This window comes from Astatotilapia calliptera, chromosome 7 (genome assembly GCF_964374335.1).
Source record: "Astatotilapia calliptera chromosome 7, fAstCal68.1, whole genome shotgun sequence".
In the NCBI taxonomy this organism is placed as follows: domain Eukaryota; kingdom Metazoa; phylum Chordata; class Actinopteri; order Cichliformes; family Cichlidae; genus Astatotilapia; species Astatotilapia calliptera.
This window is the reverse complement of record NC_137428.1, coordinates 61398428-61416469: the sequence shown is the minus strand read 5'-3', so window position 1 is coordinate 61416469 and position 18042 is coordinate 61398428.

The window sequence follows — 18042 nt, the reverse complement described above, 5'->3', positions numbered from 1 at the left end:
TGTTTTGTTTTGGGAGATTATGATATGAAAAGGAAGAGAAGCTGACACTGCCTTTGAGTAAGAATACTCAACAGTCCTCTACACTGTCAAGCCAGCAACTATCCCTCTTACCTCCACACTCACTCATCTTCTTCTCCTTCCTCATCATTAATTAATCAAGACCATTTTTAAGATCATGTATGTTTCTATTTTTAATTCTATAAAACACACCAGTCATGTTCTCAGAGGGGTTTTTTTCTTTCCTCCCACAAAGCAGATAACGTTCTGAAGTGTATAGAAATAACTCTGTAAAGCCTGAACCATTAAACAATAGCCAGAAAATTAAATATGTTTTGAAACTGGAGTGTTATTTGAGTTTTAATTTGCAAAAATTTTGCTACAGCTGGCATTTTTTTGGTGCAAGTTATTTGAGTTTTCTTGGGAAAAAACATCACACTGATAATGTAGTGACATACACTTGCCTTTACAGGGTTAGGTACTCTATGAATACATGTATGAAAAGCTTATTGTGGGTTGCAGTGTAAAGTACTTTGAGGGGTCAGGGTACATAAAGAGGGACATAAAATCAACCAACCGAATCTGAACTACAGAGAACTGTTTAGCCACACAAATGAATAGACATCACTCAAAAAATGTAACTTAATTTTGTCTTACTGTATAATGTTGCACAGGCTGTCTGCATAATGTGAGTTGTAGCATCAACATTTAAAGTGCACTGTGTGGCATCTTCTTTAGCTGAAGGATATTTGTGTATTTATTTATTTTTCTTCTGTCTGAAGTCTCTGTGCTCAGCTGGGACAACCTCAGCCCAGCAGAGGGCAGTGCTGGACCGGGGAAACAAAAAAAAAAGTGGCACCGTACCATCACGGTACACCAAATTAGATCATAAACATTTCAAAACAGAATCGGTAAGTCAAACAAACAATTCAGATGATTTTACTTTTCATCTTATTCTTTACAGAGGGACGAATGTTTTCACCAGGAGTGTACAGACGGTCCAGTCGTAACATAACAAGATAACAGTCATAAGTGCAGAGTGACATAACAAGACAGGAAGGAAAGGAGCACTAAAGGCAGCAGGAGAGCAAGTGAGGGATGGTGATTCCCCTCTCGGCCTCCCCTGTGGCTGGACTTGTCTCTGCTAATGACCCTGTGTGCTGGCTCACACAGACAGATGGTGAATTAACTCCAATTAGCCCACTCTCACCAGATCTTCTCTGACAGCTCTCCACGCACCCACTCATACACACGCTTTGTCTTTTTTCTATTATAGTCATTTCATGGAAACACTAGCACAAACCACAACTGATACCGAAGTCTAGTGCACCATAACCAAAAACCAAGGCTGATACACACTATGTGGACTTCTGCTTTTTGCTCAGAAGTCCTCATGAACAACATTATGATACCACAGCATAAGCAATGCAGCACAATTCTTTGCATTTATTTGTGTCACATGTTGTCCGAAAGAAACAGGCCAACATCTGATTTCTCAAAATAATATTTGCAATTCTGCATCTTAACTCACTCTATAGCAGTTGAAAGCATCGACAAGAATTATTAATCAAAAATATAAACCAAATCACTGGGTGCAGATAAAACAATTCAACAAACAGTAGAAACTGATGTGTTACACACTGTCACTGTGGTTAACATATGCACTGTTTCTCACACTATTTTAGCCACACACAGAAAACCAAGCAGACTCACCAACCGGTACTGTGTGACCACCAGTCATTGTGTTGAGACCCAGCAAGCATGCCTATGCAGGCCCACAGTGGGTAAAGTTTAAGGCTCTGTGGTTTTTCAATGAAAACCCATCTGGGACGGTTTGCAGTTTTGCCATTTTGGGTCCCAGGGAGCGTTTTCTGTGGGCAACAGACAGTGGGCTTGTCCGTGGAGTCCCAAAGCATGAAACTGCTATCGACCCTGTGTGGGTACACCAACTCGGGGCCCAAGTATAGGTTTGTCCAGCCCACGAAGCCCCAAAGTTCACCCACAGATACCCACTGTGGACCTTCCCAGTCACGTTTGCTGGCAAGGAAAACATCATACAGGGAAATTACATACATGCATTAATCTTTTGGGAGGTTGTATCAGGAAGGACATGTAGTATAAATACCTGCCAAATCAAATAAACTTAGCATAAAAAGTAACTAAATTTATGTTTGCTTGATTATTGCTTTGCTGTAGCATTGCTTCTTGGCAACAAATCTTATACCATTAGAAAGCCTTTTTATTTCCCTTTAAAAGGTCCCACGTTTGTAAGTAAAATGCATTTGTGGCTTGAGCAGCAGATTGTTACGCCAATAAAAACTTGCCAAATCTGGTCTAGGACAGAGTGGGGTTTATCAGAAACTTCCTCCAGAATTTAGAAGTGGAGAAGATGGAATGGCCTCAACCCCTCTGAACACTTGCGGGATTAGCTTGGGCGTGCCAGAGTGACCCACACAACCAGTCTGGCTGACTTGCAACAAATGCTGGTTGGAGAATGTGATGCCATCCCACAACAATGTGTGACCAATCAGGTGACCAGCATAAGGAAGAGGTACCAGGCTGTTGTGGGCTTGTATAGTTCTTCCAAATGCTTCTGAGACCCATGTTTGCTGAACAAATATATTGTTAAATTGACAATATGTCTTGTTTCTTCAGACTTCTGTTACGTCCCTCTGCAGCTTTTAATCGTCTCAGTGTTTTCAGCTGGTGCTAATTGGCCACACCTAGTCAGGTGTGGATAAAAGCATACCTGAGGCAAGCTTTCCGGCAGTGCACTAGTCTTTGCCTTGGTGGCACCAGCCATTTTAGCCAACCTGGTTTTCCATTTTAGGATGAAACCTCTTCTCACTCACACTCTGTTATTCATCTCCTTTTTTTTATGTTGCGGCTTTTGAGCCGGGTCGTAACATAAGTGGGGGCTCGTCCGGGATCCCTCATAGGGGGTCTTTGTTCCTGGGAGTGGGGGTTAAAAAAAAAAAAAAAAAAAAAAAAATCACTAGAGATTAAGCACTATGTCGGCTGCGTTTTGTTTACAGCACTTTATAGCTGCCCCATCTCTTGAGATTATTAATAGCTGTCGCAAAAATGATTTGCTGCAAATTGTGGATCACTTTCAGCTGCAGGTTTCAAAAACCCTCCGTAAGTGTGATATAAAAGCCTTAGTGGTGGACAAGTTGGTGGGAGCTGGTGTGCTTCAAGTGCCTGTTTCACCTGTGGTCTCTGGTGTGCCAAGCCAAGCTGCCGTAGTTGAAGAGGGCCAAAATGGTTCTAGTGGGGATGGTGAGGGGGATGAGCGGGGAAAAACGCCGCGCACGCTTCCTCGCTATGACCCACTCTCTTCTGGGAGTTCAGAAGGCAGAGAAGGAGCTCGGCTGAAGGTGCGGCTGGCACGTCTCCAATTGGAGGCTGAGGAGAAGGCTCAGAACAGGCGGGTTCAGCTCGAAATAAGAAGGCTGGAAATAGAGGCAGACAAAGCCGTTAGGCTCCGAAAGCTTGAGCTGGAGTCTCAGTCTCAAGCCTCATCTGTCTCTGCTGACAATTCCGGTCCCACCTCCTCGTCCGCTTCTGCTTTTAAAATTAATAAGTGCATTTCTTTAGTGCCCACTTTTAGAGAAACTGAGGTTGATACATACTTTGCAGCATTTGAACGTATCGCTGGCGCGCTGCAGTGGCCTAGTGAGATTTGGCCTCTTTTGCTACAGTGCAAACTGTCCGGCAAAGCCCAAGAGGTGGTGGCTGCACTTTCTTTAAAGGACAGTTTAGATTACGCGTGCGTTAAAACAGCTGTCTTGCAGGCATATGAGCTAGTTCCCGAGGCCTATAGGCAGAGGTTTCGCCAGCAAAAGAAATTGCCAACTCAAACTTATGTGGAGTTTGCAAGAGAAAAGGGGGTTCTCTTTGATAAGTGGTGTGTTGCTTCAAAAGTGAGTTACTATGACGCTCTGCGCGAATTAGTTTTGTTAGAGGATTTTAAGAAGTGCATTCCTGAGCGTATTGTGCTATATTTGAATGAACAGAAAGTGACGTCACTCGCATCTGCTGCTGTTCTTGCTGATGAGTTTGTACTCACTCATAAAGCCTCGTTTACTGACAGTGAGAAGCCACGGGTTAGCCCTGTGCAGCAGCGCCACACAGCTAAAGTGTCTGGGTCTAGGGAAAACCGTGAATGTTTTTACTGTCATAAAACTGGACATGTGATTGCTGACTGTTTAGCCTTAAAACGCAAAACATCAAATGCTCAGCAACCCAAAGGGGTGGGTTTTGTAAAAGCTGAGGCCCGTCATGAGGTCCATGGTTGGGGTGGTAGGGTGCCAGACCCCTGTTTCGAACCATTCATTTTTGATGGCTCAGTATCGCTAACAGACAATCCATCTGAGTTAAAACCTGTGCGTATTTTAAGGGACACTGGAGGTTCTCAAACTGTCATCCTCTCAAGTGTATTACCATTTTCTGCTGAAAGTGAATGTGGTTTTAATTCTGTTCTACGGGGGATAGAGATGGGTTACGCTCCCAGACCAGTTCACAGAATTTTTATTAAATCAAACCTTGCTACAGGATTTTTCCCTGTTGCTGTTTGCCCGGCACACCCTTGCCAATAGAGGGTGTGGCCACACCCAATAGAGGGTGTGGCCATGCTGTTGGGCAATGATATCGCAGGAGGGGTAGTGCTCCCTCGTCTGGAGGTTTTAGACAACCCCCTGAATCAGAAAGCCTCTGATGTTTCTATGCACCCTGGGCTGTATCCAGCCTGTGCAATTACTCGAGCACAAGCTCGTAAAGATACTGATATTGCCCTCTCTGATTCTGTGTTGATGTCCTCATTTTCCGGGGAGAATGATGTGCCCACTAACAGAAACAATGTTCTGTCACCCCCAGACTCTGTGAAACCTGAGGAGCCTGATCCATTTCCTAAGGTCTCTTTGCTGCCCTTGACTAGAGACCAGCTATCAGCAGCTCAATTAGCTGATGAAACACTACAGAGCTGGTTCAAACGTACGGTAAGTGCTGAGCAAGTCGAGAAAGAGCAACAAGCCTATTTTGTAGAACATGATGTTCTAATGCGTCAGTGGTCTCCACCTGGTGCAGAAGGTGCAGATTGGAGTAAGGTCAAGCAGATTGTAGTTCCCTCTGTGTACCGGCAAAAGATCCTGGCCCTTGCCCATGAAAGCCAGTGGTCGGGACACTTGGGCATCACGAAAACATACCAGCTACTATTAAAACATTTCTTTTGGCCTGGTATGAAGCGTGATGTTTCTAAATTTTGCAACAGTTGCCATGTATGTCAGGTTGCAGGTAAACCTAATCAGGTCATACCCCTGGCTCCGTTGTGTCCCATTCCTGTAGTGGATCAGCCATTTGACCATGTCATAGTAGACTGTGTGGGTCCACTACCTAGAACAAAATCAGGAAAGCAATACCTTCTCACAATCATGTGTGCAGCTACCCGTTTCCCCGAGGCTGTCCCGTTACATAAGGTTACAGCAAAAGCAGTCGTTAAGGCGTTGACAACATTCTTTTCAGTGTTTGGCTTGCCAAAGGTCATACAGACCGACCAGGGCTCAAACTTTCAGTCTAAGTTGTTCAACCAAGTGGCTAGCACTCTAGGTGTCAAGCATGTCGTGTCCTCTGCGTATCATCCTGAATCGCAGGGTGCATTAGAGCGGTGGCACCAGACCTTAAAGACGATGCTACGCAAATACTGCCTGGAGAGTGAAAAGAGCTGGGATGAGGGTGTTCCATTTGTGTTATTTGCTGCCCGTGACGCCATTCAGGAGTCACTTGGTTTTAGTCCTTCTGAGCTGGTATTTGGCCATAGGCCACGGGGACCCCTCAAAGCTCTGAAAGAGGCGTTTTTAAGCCCACATGGGGTCTTCAAAGTGAATGTCAGCAGTTATGTAAAGCACTTCCGTGAGCGTTTGAATCAAGCCAACGCTCTGGCTAAACAGCACCTTGCCGCTTCACAGGGAAAGATGAAACGCCATTATGATAAGGCTTCTGTTAAAAGAACCTTTCAGGTGGGGGACCAGGTTCTTGTGCTCTTGCCTGTTCCAGGCTCAGCCTTGTCTGCGAGGTATAGTGGCCCCTTTAAAGTTTGTGAAAAGAGAGGGGAGACAGATTATGTAATTTGCACTCCCGACCGCAGACGCAAAACACGCGTCTGTCACATAAACATGTTGAAACTGTACCATCCTCGGTCAACGCCAGAGCCTGCTGGGTTCTGTGCTCCTATTGTAGCCTCAAGCCACCTAGAGGAAGGAGGGGTGGACGAGGTTGATGGGTTAAAACTACGTTATCCCACCTGTTCTAGACCCCGTCTGCCTAACTCTGAAATGCTAAAGGCATTGCCGAGTTTGCTTGAGCATCTGTTTTCAGAGCAGCAAGAAGACATAATTGCCTTGATTAGGGAACACCCCTGTTTATTCGGGGATGTGCCAACTTCCACTACGGTGCTGGAGCATGACATCGATGTCCAGGGAGCTAAACCTATTAAGCAGCATCCTTATCGAGCCAGCCCCCATAAGCGCTTGCTCATGAAACAGGAGGCTGACTATCTGCTGCAACATGGCTTAGCGAAGCCCAGTCAAAGCCCCTGGAGCTCGCCTTGTATAGTGGAATCTAAGCCAGATGGCTCGCCCCGTTTTATTACAGACTTCCGGAAGGTGAACTCTGTGACTGTGGCTGACTCACATCCTCTCCCAAGAGTTGAGGATTGTGTAGACAGTATTGGGACTGCTCAGTATGTCTCAAAGTTAGATCTTCTTAAAGGTTACTGGCAGGTCCCTTTAACTGAACGTGCCTCTAACATCTCTGCCTTTGTTACACCTGATGATTTTCTACAATACACAGTCATGGCGTTCGGCATGTGTAACGCTCCTGCCACCTTCCAGAGGCTAGTAAATAAAGTCCTCCGTGGCCTGTCCAACTGCAGTGCCTACCTAGATGATCTAGTAGTTTACACTGAAACATGGCAAGATCATTTGGAAACGTTACAGCAGGTATTTCACCGTTTGGCTCAAGCTACTCTAACTCTCAACTTAGCTAAGTGTGAGTTTGCCAAAGCTACAGTGACGTACTTAGGCCGGGAGGTGGGACGTGGACAGGTCCGGCCCATAGATGCCAAAGTGGCAGTGATTAAAGAGTTTCCCACACCTACCACCAGGCGTGAGTTGCGTAGGTTTCTAGGGATGGTGGGCTACTACAGAAACTTTTGTAAGAATTTCTCCTCTGTAGTCAAGCCATTGACTGACCTACTCAGCCCGAAGGTTGAGTTTGGCTGGTCAAGTGAGTGTCAGGATGCTTTTGAGAGTGCAAAAGCCCTCCTCTGCCATACTCCTGTGTTAGCTGCACCTGATTTGACGCGACCATTCAGACTTGAGGTTGATGCCAGTGCTGTCGGGGCTGGGGCAGTGCTGTTGCAAGAAGACTTGCAGGGTTTGAACCACCCCGTTTGTTACTTTTCCCGCAAGTTCAATAAAAATCAGCTAAACTACTCCACCATTGAAAAGGAGACCCTGGCTTTGTTGTTGGCTCTTCAGCACTTTCACGTGTACCTGGGGTCCAGCATGTTGCCTCTTGTTGTGTACACCGACCACAACCCACTTGTGTTCCTTGCTCGTATGTTTAATCATAACCAGCGCCTTATGCGCTGGGCTTTGTTGTTGCAGGAATACAACTTAAGTATTCGCCATAAAAGGGGGTCTGAAAATGTTTTAGCTGATGGTCTGTCCCGCTTGTAAACATGTTTTACTGTGTTTGTTCTTTGTTGTTGTTCACACTCTGCAACGTCCGCTTCTGCCCGACCTAGTTGGTGTTTTAAGGGGAGGGGTGTTACGGCCTCCGGCCTCAGGTGGCCCCGCCTTCCTCTAGGTAAATCAATGTGTTCCAGGACTCGTGTGTGATTGGTTACTGGGAGACCCGTGCCAACCCTCACTTATGCAGAATGAAGTGTGCCAGACCACACGGACGATTGGCTGCCCCGGGATCCCATGATGCTCCAAGAGGCAATCAGTGGCTGATCGTACCCACCTGTGGCTACAAAAGGCTGGAGGTCCTTCACTCAGTGGCGGCTGCTTAGGACTGAACATGCAGTTTGCCCTTCATGCCTCCCTCGTCGATCTTTGTTGAACTTATTCATATTGCTGACCTTTGTCGAACCTTGGTGCATGCTTTAAACCTAGCCTGATTAGAGTTTTGAGCTGCTAGCTGGCTGTGAGTAGGATTGCGTGAAGCTGGCTTGCCTTAGTTAAAACCCTAGCTTTTATTTTGTGTGCGGCCAGCCTGCCTTAGTTACCCTTTAACTTTTACTCGTGACTGTTCTTTCTTTATGTAATAATTGTCTGCCCAGTGGTCTGTTGCACAGCCCTGTCGGTTTTCTGTTTAAAGTTTGGAATTAAAACCACCCAATCCAATAAACAACAACAATAACACAGAGTCAGTAGCAGAATAAACGGTTTGGCCCTGGCCGAGAAGATTTGGCAAGTTTCTCAACCTAACTCTGGTGCTCAACCAACAAATGCCCTCGTAGGACAGCCCACCTAGATGACAAGCATACTGTGGGTACACTGCAACCATACAATAGCCCCCACTGTGGACTCTGTTCTGCTTAGTGTGGGCAACCCACAGTCTGCCCACATGGGCATTAAAGTAAGCATTCTTGCTATAGAGTATGTGCGGTCTGAATGGCCATCATTAATTCATTAATAAGTGACTGAAGTTGCATGTGTTTGCCAGTATTATTAACAAGGCTGCTCAGTTTATCACACTGATGAGAATATATCTCCAGTGTGTGTGTTTAACAGGTGTTGTCCCTGCCATAAAAAGAGCTCCATCAGGGGGTTTGACTGGGCAAGTCCTCTTTGACCTCTGAACCTTCCTGTAAACAGGGTCGACAGGTGCTGAGCGCAGGGCAGAGGTCGGGAGGCTAGCTAGTCTGTGGCCTGACACTATCGAACTCAAAGCAAACATTATGAAAAAATGCAGCAAAATTGCCGCCCATAACCTTTTATCTCTGTGCAGTGTGAGTATTGTGTACGGGCTGTATATGCTACTGCAGTAAAACTGTGTTAAAATATGTGTGTGAGAGAGAGAGAGTGAAGTAATCCCTTAATTCTCTTTAGCTGTTCTGATGCATACTTCAGAGCATGGAGGCAGTATGGACAGCAGCTGTCTGTGAGGGCTGTGTGACCCCGCCAGCACAGAGGGTACAAAAGAAATCGAAACACCACCTGACCCCTGACCTCAGCTCAGAGCGTGTCACACACACTGTTTGTTGTTGAGGATGGACTGGAGTAGACTTATCATTACTCTCCAAATCTCTCCCAACTCTCTCCTGTGTTTACGAGTGTGTAAGTGTGTGTGCTCCTCCTGTTGGCATAACACTGAAGCGAAAAGACAAGTGTCACTGAATCATTATGTCGAGAGAGTGAAAATATGAGGGAGGGAGGTAGCTGGGAAGAGAAAAATGAAACAAATGAGAAGCGATGAGTGAGATGTGGGTTGTAGTGTAGAGGTGTTGATGTGTGCATCTATGAGTGGCGGAGGCAAACCACAAGAAAAGCAGGGAGACGAGATACAAATGAGGAAAAATGGATAGGAAGATAGAACAGGGATAAATTAAGATGAAAGTTCAGGAATGCAAGCATTCATGCTCATTTCCAGAGCTACTTTATTAGAGTAGCTTTGCATGATTAACATGCCACAATGATCCATGTCTATCTTATATCTGGTCTTCAGCGTCTGTCTTAAACGTGCTGTTTAAACAACCTTAAGGAAGCTTATTGTGATTTGCTGCCCCTTGTTTACAGATGGTTTAAACTGTAGGTGGGAGGACAGCTGTTGAGTTGACCATATTAGGAATATCCCCTTTTTTATATCATACAGTTCCACAAATTGTCTAAAACTGAGGCCTTGTTGCAGAGTAATGTCTGAATTTATTCTGATGGATGTGTCTCTTTTAAAGGATAATTCTGTTTATTTTCTTTTAAACTTATTGTATTATCCATTACCCACAATATGTCCAAATTGTCCATTACCCACAATATGATTGTAGTGCTTTGGCTCATGGTAACTTTACCACCTCTTTTAGACATTCAGGGAAATAAAGAGTAACATATATCACGGCAATTGCAACAGTCTGCAAGGATTCTGATCATTTTGTCTTGTTTTTATTTTTGAAATTACTCACCAGGGGATGCACTATGAAGCAAGATTAATCAGTTTGCGAGCCTCCTTTTCAAGCTTGAAGTCAGAGTTTTCTGTTTTACCCAAGTGACTCTTTGTTTTTTTGTTAGCTAGCTAAATTACCATGGTAACTTATGCAAAAAAATGTTTTGTTTTCAATTATTCTTTTTTATTTCCAAGTGCAATCATGATCATCACCTGATGATGTCTCTGACTGGAGTAATGGGGGACACTCATAGGGATCGTTTTTTCACATGCACTATAAAATACCACTTGTTATGTGAGCGTGCACAGAGCCTGAAGCAAAAAGCTCTGGTTAACAGAGGAAGTTCATAACTATTATCTCCAGCTGTGTTTTCAGGTTTTGTCAAGTCAGTTAACACAAAGGAAGCCACGATGTGTTGAGCTTCCCTCATAGTATCGTCCTCTAGCTCTAGTTCTACTTCCTCCCTTTGTTCTGTTTCCCACCAGTTTTCAGCTACACCTGTTTCCCACCAGCTAATTACCCATCCAGTATTTATACAGGTTCCTTCTGCTCTCTGTCCGATTGTCTCAGCATTTTGCTAAGCTTGCGACATTCTCTTGTGACCATGTGAATCTCTTGGTATTTTTTAACCACTGTTTTTGCCTTATCCTCACAAATTTAGCTTTTTGGAGTTTGGGGATTTTTTGACTGCTTTTGGACCTTGACCTTTTAGTCAGTTTGCTTCCTGGCCCACCTACCCATCATATGAGCCAAGCTTTGAACTTTAAAGATGAGTTACAGACTTATACCTTGCTTGCGAGTCTGCTTTTGGTTCAGCCATTACAGCAACAAGCTTGAACACAATTTAACATAACTAGTGTAATGGGAGCAGAAGTGTGCTAAAAGATTGGAACCAAGGCAAAATATTTGTACGCTCAAAATCTAAAATGAAAATTACACACTATGAAGGGTGTAGCGTATGTCATATAATATATAACAATATAATAACAGAAAATTATGCACAGTTCTCCGCAGCTTTATTGTAAGTGGCTATTTTCAGTGTAAACCTGCTCAGTACGACCAGAAAAAGCTGGGGAATAGCTGGTGAGCAGCTAATTTAGCAGCTAATCAGCCTGACCTGGTGGAGATCCAAAATGGAGCTAAAAGAAGACTGAACGTTAGATTTATTTTTATAGGGTAAATATGCTGCATGTGCCATTAAATAATAATTTCCACCCAAGGGCAAAGTTGTTTAAACAGTTGAAACACAACCTATTTCCCCTAAATAGACTAAAAAGTAATTAATTAATTAATTCAAATTGTTATTGTAGGCTTATTGGTTCTTCACGCAGGCATTTCTCCATTTTAAAGCAGAAAGAACAAGAAGAGATTGAAAACAGAAATAACAGGTGAGGAGTAAAAGAGACTTTAACAACAACATGAACATGCAGACATAGTGTCTGGGAGAGAGAGCACAGGGGAGATATTTCATAGTGATATATGTGAGAATATGAGAAATATGAATATATTATATCTTTATGAAGAATATGGTACCATAGACATGAATGAAGAAAATAATGTTTTCGAAAGCTGTGGGGGAGAATAATCTCCTCTTTAGTCAACATTTCACAGTTCACAACCAAAAACTCGTTCAAAAAAATTATTTCAAAGCATTAACTGTGTCCTGCTCTTGCTTGGTCTTTCCTTGGTCCTTTCTTCCAGGAGAGAGCTGCGCATCATTGTGTACACCATGGTTACCAGCACACATGTAGGTTTTAAACGCTCTCATCAGTGATGCTTTTAATGCCTGCCCGGCAAATGTCTTTTAATGAGTTTTTGCAGATCACAGCAGTCACAAATAGATAATCGCTCGCTGCACGAGGAAACCCTGCAGTCGCCCAACCTAAATGTTTTTCACCTCTCTGAAATCACCAGCTCATTGCAGTCTGCTCTTTGTGAACATTTTCTATTGTTAGCAGTGTGACTTTAGTTTGAGTTAATCAGGTCCTTTCAAAAAAACATTGTGACCAATTGACTGATATGAGGATTATGGGGCCTATGGCTGAGGGTTTGGTGTATATAAATAGAAATTGTTTTCTTTTGAAAGTTGAACCAGGAATTTTTGGTGTAAACAATGATGGCATTTAAAGTGTTTTTATTTTACAATTTGAGGAAGCTAAGTTTAGAGAGTAATTTCCTAGTAATTTCCATTTCCTTTTTTTCTTTTGTAAAGGTGATAATAAAAGGCCAAAGGACAACCTTGAACTTTACTGTATAATCCATCTGACACTCTAACTGGGTGTGTTTCTTCTTCTTCTTAAATGATGTAGCTTGGTTAACCACTAGGTCTAAAATACAAGTCAAATAAACCTGATTTTGTGCCGCCGTTTGCTCAATTCAGGTGAGGTCTGTTTTTCCCAGTGTGCTCTGGATCATGTTGAGTTTTTCATGTTGTATACTTCAGCACTGTAATGTGCTGCTTTTTTATAAAGACAGAGAAAATGAGTCTGAAGACACGTATAGACACATATGCTCTTCTCTCCTCTGCTTGTGTGTTCCTCAGTGTGGGAACTCTCACTTAAAACACCAAGGATTATTTCTAAGCTGCATGAATTGATACGTTTTTGTAATTTTGCGTGTATTTTACCCATACGGCACTGTTGTAGTTGTTGTTGTTGTTGTTGTAAGAGGTAAGCTTCCCCCCCCTCTCTTCCTCCTCCTCCTCGGTCTTCATTTGCTTCCCCTCGGGGCTGATGTGATTTAAGGCTGTGCTTGAAGACTGAGGACTCGGCTGTTATCTGCCTGTTATTGATGCGAGCTGTAAGTCTCACTGTCCACACTCCACAGGCAGGCAGAAAGAAAGAGGACTGCCGCCGCTGAAGGATGGGCGAATGGAGGAAAAAGAAACAGATAATGCTGGCAGACTGATGGCTATTCCCTGTAATACTGAGACCTCAAACAACATGGCATTCTTCATGGATGCGCGTTATTAAAAAAAAGTCCCTTGCAGCTCCCTCCTCTCCTTTCCTTTCCCCCTTTCCTTCCACTTCCCCCTGCTTTCACCCCACCCCCCTATGCCATCTGTACATTATGTAAATGTCAATAATTTAGCACAAGATTCAAGAATTCACTGCCTAACAACAGGTTATGATCTTTGCTATAAAAGCTATAAAATATGCGTTTGTGAATAAAATATGATTCAGTCTCTTTCAAAGCAGCTGAAACCTGTCAAGATTGCCATTTGTTTTCTGACAGTATCGCAGTGAAGTGACAGTTCAAAGGCGGGGGTTTGTCTTTATCTTGGCAGGTTTTCAATCTTTGCTCTATTTCTGCACACCGCTGAGCATTATTTTGTATCCATTGTTTTGTAGACTGTCTTTCATCTCCAGGGCTTTGTTGTTTTCTCACTCTCTTGCCGTCTCTAACTCTCCCCCTCTTGCATCGTGACTTCTTCTTCTTTTCCCCCCCCCCCACACTTTTACAGTTTCATCTTGTATTGTACAGTTACAGTATCACTGGGCTTCGGGCACATAAACAGCTAACACTTCCCACTCTAATGGCCCCGACAACCTTCAATCACCTGCCTCAAATGCACCACCTAGATCTAAATGCACCGTGGCTTCTTTCTCCTGTTTTCTTTTTCTCCTGCTATCCCTCCTCCTTCTCCTTATCTTCCCCTTTTCCTCCCTTCCTCCTCCCTGCTTTACCCCACAGGGCTGGAGATCGTTCCTTTGTTCTTGACATCTGTTTTGTTTGGTGATTAATTGAGATGAGCATGTGGGGTGAAGGCCCATAGAGGGGGAGCTCAGACCCCCCAGGTAATGTGTCTGTCTGTGGACATGCGTGTGAAGGTGTAGAAGCGTGTGGGTGTTTGTGTTTGCCTTGATGTGGTTAGTTAGTGCAGACTGCCAGGATTTCCCTCAAGAGCCTTGGAATATGAGACATTTGAATAACTATTATTTTGATAAAAATGTTTAAAGAGCTGCTCTCCGTCAGCAGCAAATCTCACCAGTCTTTCCTCTGTGTTTTAATTCAGCAAGATGTTAAGTGACAGCTGACCGACAAGTGACAAGAACTGCACACACCAGCATGCCAGATATCCTGGAAGGCGCGGTGGTGACTTGCAGAAAATTTGGAAACAGTCTGCAGTTGAGTCCATAAGTATTTGATACAATTTTTCAAGCTATCTACAGTGGATTTGAAATTAAACAATTAAAAGTAGGCTCAAAACTAAATCAATAATTGACTGACAATCAGTTTCATGGCTACGTGAGCCCAGTTCCCTTATTATTTCATGACAGATAAAGAATAAAGAACATGGAGTATTTAATAAAAGTTCAGCTTTAAGTTTATTAGCTTTTCCCTGGAACTGTCTGTAAGAAATTCATAGAGATGTTCATACAAGCACAGGAGGTCATCATTAGACTGAAAATAAATAGGAGTAAATAGGAGAAAATGTTTAGAAAAGAAGCCATAGGTGTGCAAAAACCTGCTTTCTTATTCCCAGTATTGTCACATTTACTTATTGTCATGAAATTAGACATGCGACCCTCGGTACAGCTGACTAAACAACAACAACAGCTGGTTATAAACGTGAAAGCTAATTTTAGGCATGAGTATTCTGAAAAATCACACTTTGCCTCTGATACATTCTCACATTGTATGAGAGTTTATTCACCAAGCGTAAGAATTCTGCAAGCTCCGGTGCACTTCAAAGAAAGTTTCGTTAACGTCAACGAGCAGCAGCTAACACACATAAATAACAGCTAAAACACACTAACAGCAGCTAACAGGGGCTAACAGCGGCAAAAAAGGCGGACTTTAAATGTTCCACATATCCTCTAGCACTCACCTCAGCATAGCTGTCATTGGTCAGAAATGAGCTTCTGACTCTTCTGACTCACTGACCCATATCTGACTTGTTTAACAAAGTTTCACAGCCTCCTTCAAAGTAAATACAGATAGAATCTTCTAACCCGGGACTGACAGCTGAGGTAAACAGCAGACTGACAGCCTGCACAGAAAAGGAAAAGCTCTGGGGTGGATCCAGATCTAATCCACACAGTAGTAGAAACACGCTGGCCGACAGTTATGGGGTACAGCCTAAATTTAAGGTTTTGATCTTTCTTGGCTTGGAGGGTAGGAAAACAGAACTCACTCGACTGCAATCTGCAATTTACTGACATCTAGCTTACCACTGTAACTTTAAAACACCTAACCTGCCAAGAACACTCTTGAGGAGATAAGTGTAACATTGTCAAAATCTACAATAAAAAGTGTAAAAATTTTGAGTATAAGGTTTTACAACAAGGTGTAATACGCTGGTTACACTCAAGACAAGAAATCCAGAGGAGACTTTGCCAGAAAGCATCTAAACGAGCCTGCAAAGTTATGGAAAAAAAAAATCTTTGGACAGATGAAACCAAGATTAACTTTTACCACAGTGATCGGAAGAGAAGAACATGGAACAGGGGAGAAACAGCTCATGATGTGAAGCAAACCACATCATCTGTCAAATATGGCGGAGACAGTGTTATGATGTGGGCATGCAGAGCTGCCAGTGGAAGCGGTTCACTCTGTGTTTATTTATGGTGTAAGTGCTGATAGCGGGATGAATTCTGGACTGCACAACAGTACAAAGTATAAAAATATTTTTCATTAGTGTTAGCACAGATTTAAAAAAAAAAAAAACAACTATTTAATTGATTAAAAAAACTTTCACCAGCACAGTGTCTAAAATATCAATCTTCACAACAACCTTCAGTAAAAAAACAAACAAAAAAACTACTGACAGTAACAGTCCTTTTCTAAGGACTTCAGGCAAAGGTGTGTACTACTCCCATCACAGAACAGTGGCTTTACAGAAAAAGGGGAAGAGGGACGATCTATGTAAGCATCCATCCCCTCAGCTGACAGCTTCATTAAATAACAACATAAACAGTGAAACGGTTTATGTTGGCCATCTGGGCAGCTTTTATCATTCTTGAAGGGAGTATTACATGCTAGTGTATAAAAATGAATGGATTTTGGCCATCCTTAAATGTTCAGCACTTGCAAAGTTTTAAAAATAAATGTCAAGTTGGATGGTTAAAATGGTCTTGGTAAAAAAGAGGGTAGGGAACCTTGAATATTGTATCACACCTTATGTGCAATGCTCCAAATATTCATCTATTATATTTTCAGCCAGTGGGACATGCTGTAATATTTATAGTATATTTCCCCCTTTGAGCTATGATTCATAACCTTTCATCCATACACTGTATGCGGCTTTAAAGTATGTTAAATTCATTCAAGTAAATAATGCATGCCACATAGACATCCCCATCACCACTTTTCGCCGCCTTCATACGCCACTTTGTTCCCTATCTTCCTTGTGAGGGATTAGAGTGGAAGATGTATCACTGAAGTAATTTAGAGGAATATATCAAGAGATCACATCTGATTTTCACAAAGGAAATTTTTCACAATTTGAGTGCAAGACGTCAGAGAGAACGGCTCCAGAGTCAGTATGCGCCTGAGGTGATGATTTACAATCCTCCGAGGTCAAAAGACATCAGCAGGGACAGACGCAGGTTTGGAGTTCACACGGCCAGGTCAGAGATCGCTTCAGTGGTTAGATCAGAGCAGGGAAATATGCTGAGAGGAGTTTAAATTCTCCTAGGGGAGCTGTGTGTGTCTGTCTGAGTTTCCTGGAGGAGCAAAATCGATGTAGTGCTGTGGTTGGTGGGACCTGACCGACCCAGAAGGGCTGCAGGATGGAGGAGGAGATACATACAGAGATAATCACCAGATATCACCATCTGTGTAAGCAGAGCCAGGCCAAACAGAGGCACGCACAGCAATACATGTATCTTACACACACACACACAGAAGGGCAGTTTCTCACTGTGTGTGTGTGTCAGTGTGCTTCTACACTTGCAGATAGATAGATAGATAGATGCCCCAGTGTCGCAGCAGCAGGCTAATTTCACACTTAGTATGTGTGTCGTCACTGTGCAAATGGACAGATGGACAAGAGAGAGGGGGAGAGAGAGAAAAAGAGAGATTTTGGAGGTGGAGAAGTACAGTGAAGCCCTGTGGCTCAGGCCCATTAACAGTCTTGATTTATGCTGTGGTGGGAGATTGTCCGCCTAGTCTGTGTTGCGCTGATTCAGGGCTTCAGCAGGCCACGTTCTGATGTCTATGTAAGCATGCATGAGTGTCATGTTTGGGATATTTTCGTGGGCAGACAGGCACCAGACAGCCTGAGTCCAGAGTTTAACTTGGGGGTTGAAATGCGGGCCCAGAGAACACACAGCATACTTCCCTCCATCAACTCCATCAGCCCGACACCGTCACAAGTGTGCCAGCAGACAAAGATACACAGACCAAAGCTATCTAAATAATCCCAGACCTCAAAGAGACTGTAGTTTAGGGCTTATTACTGGTTGTCTGGGGCTGTGTCATAACTTTTAGGGGGGATAGGAGACAACCTGGGACTGTGCTGCTTTCTACTTCATTTGAAAATTTTACTACATTAGATTAATGCCAATAGTCATATGGATTCATTTTTACGTCCCAATAATTCCTATCCCAGCAATGCAAACGTACTTTTTTCTCTCTTGAGGTCACGGCAAACCCATCAGCGTCCAATTAAAATCCCTGATGGTGTGGAAGACCACGAGAGGCTGATTAAGAGGACAGAAGTGATGAGAGGGATTGTTTGAAAGAAGCGACTCCTCTATACAATATGTGCATAATGACTCCCTCTGACAATTATCTTTGATCCAATGCAAGCCACCCCCTCCAGCCCCTCCACCTCCAACCATCCATCCATCCCCTCATCTCTCCACCACTTCATCCTCCGCTCTGCCCATCCCTGTCTTTTAATCTTTTTTTTTTTTGCTTCTCTCTGTGATGAC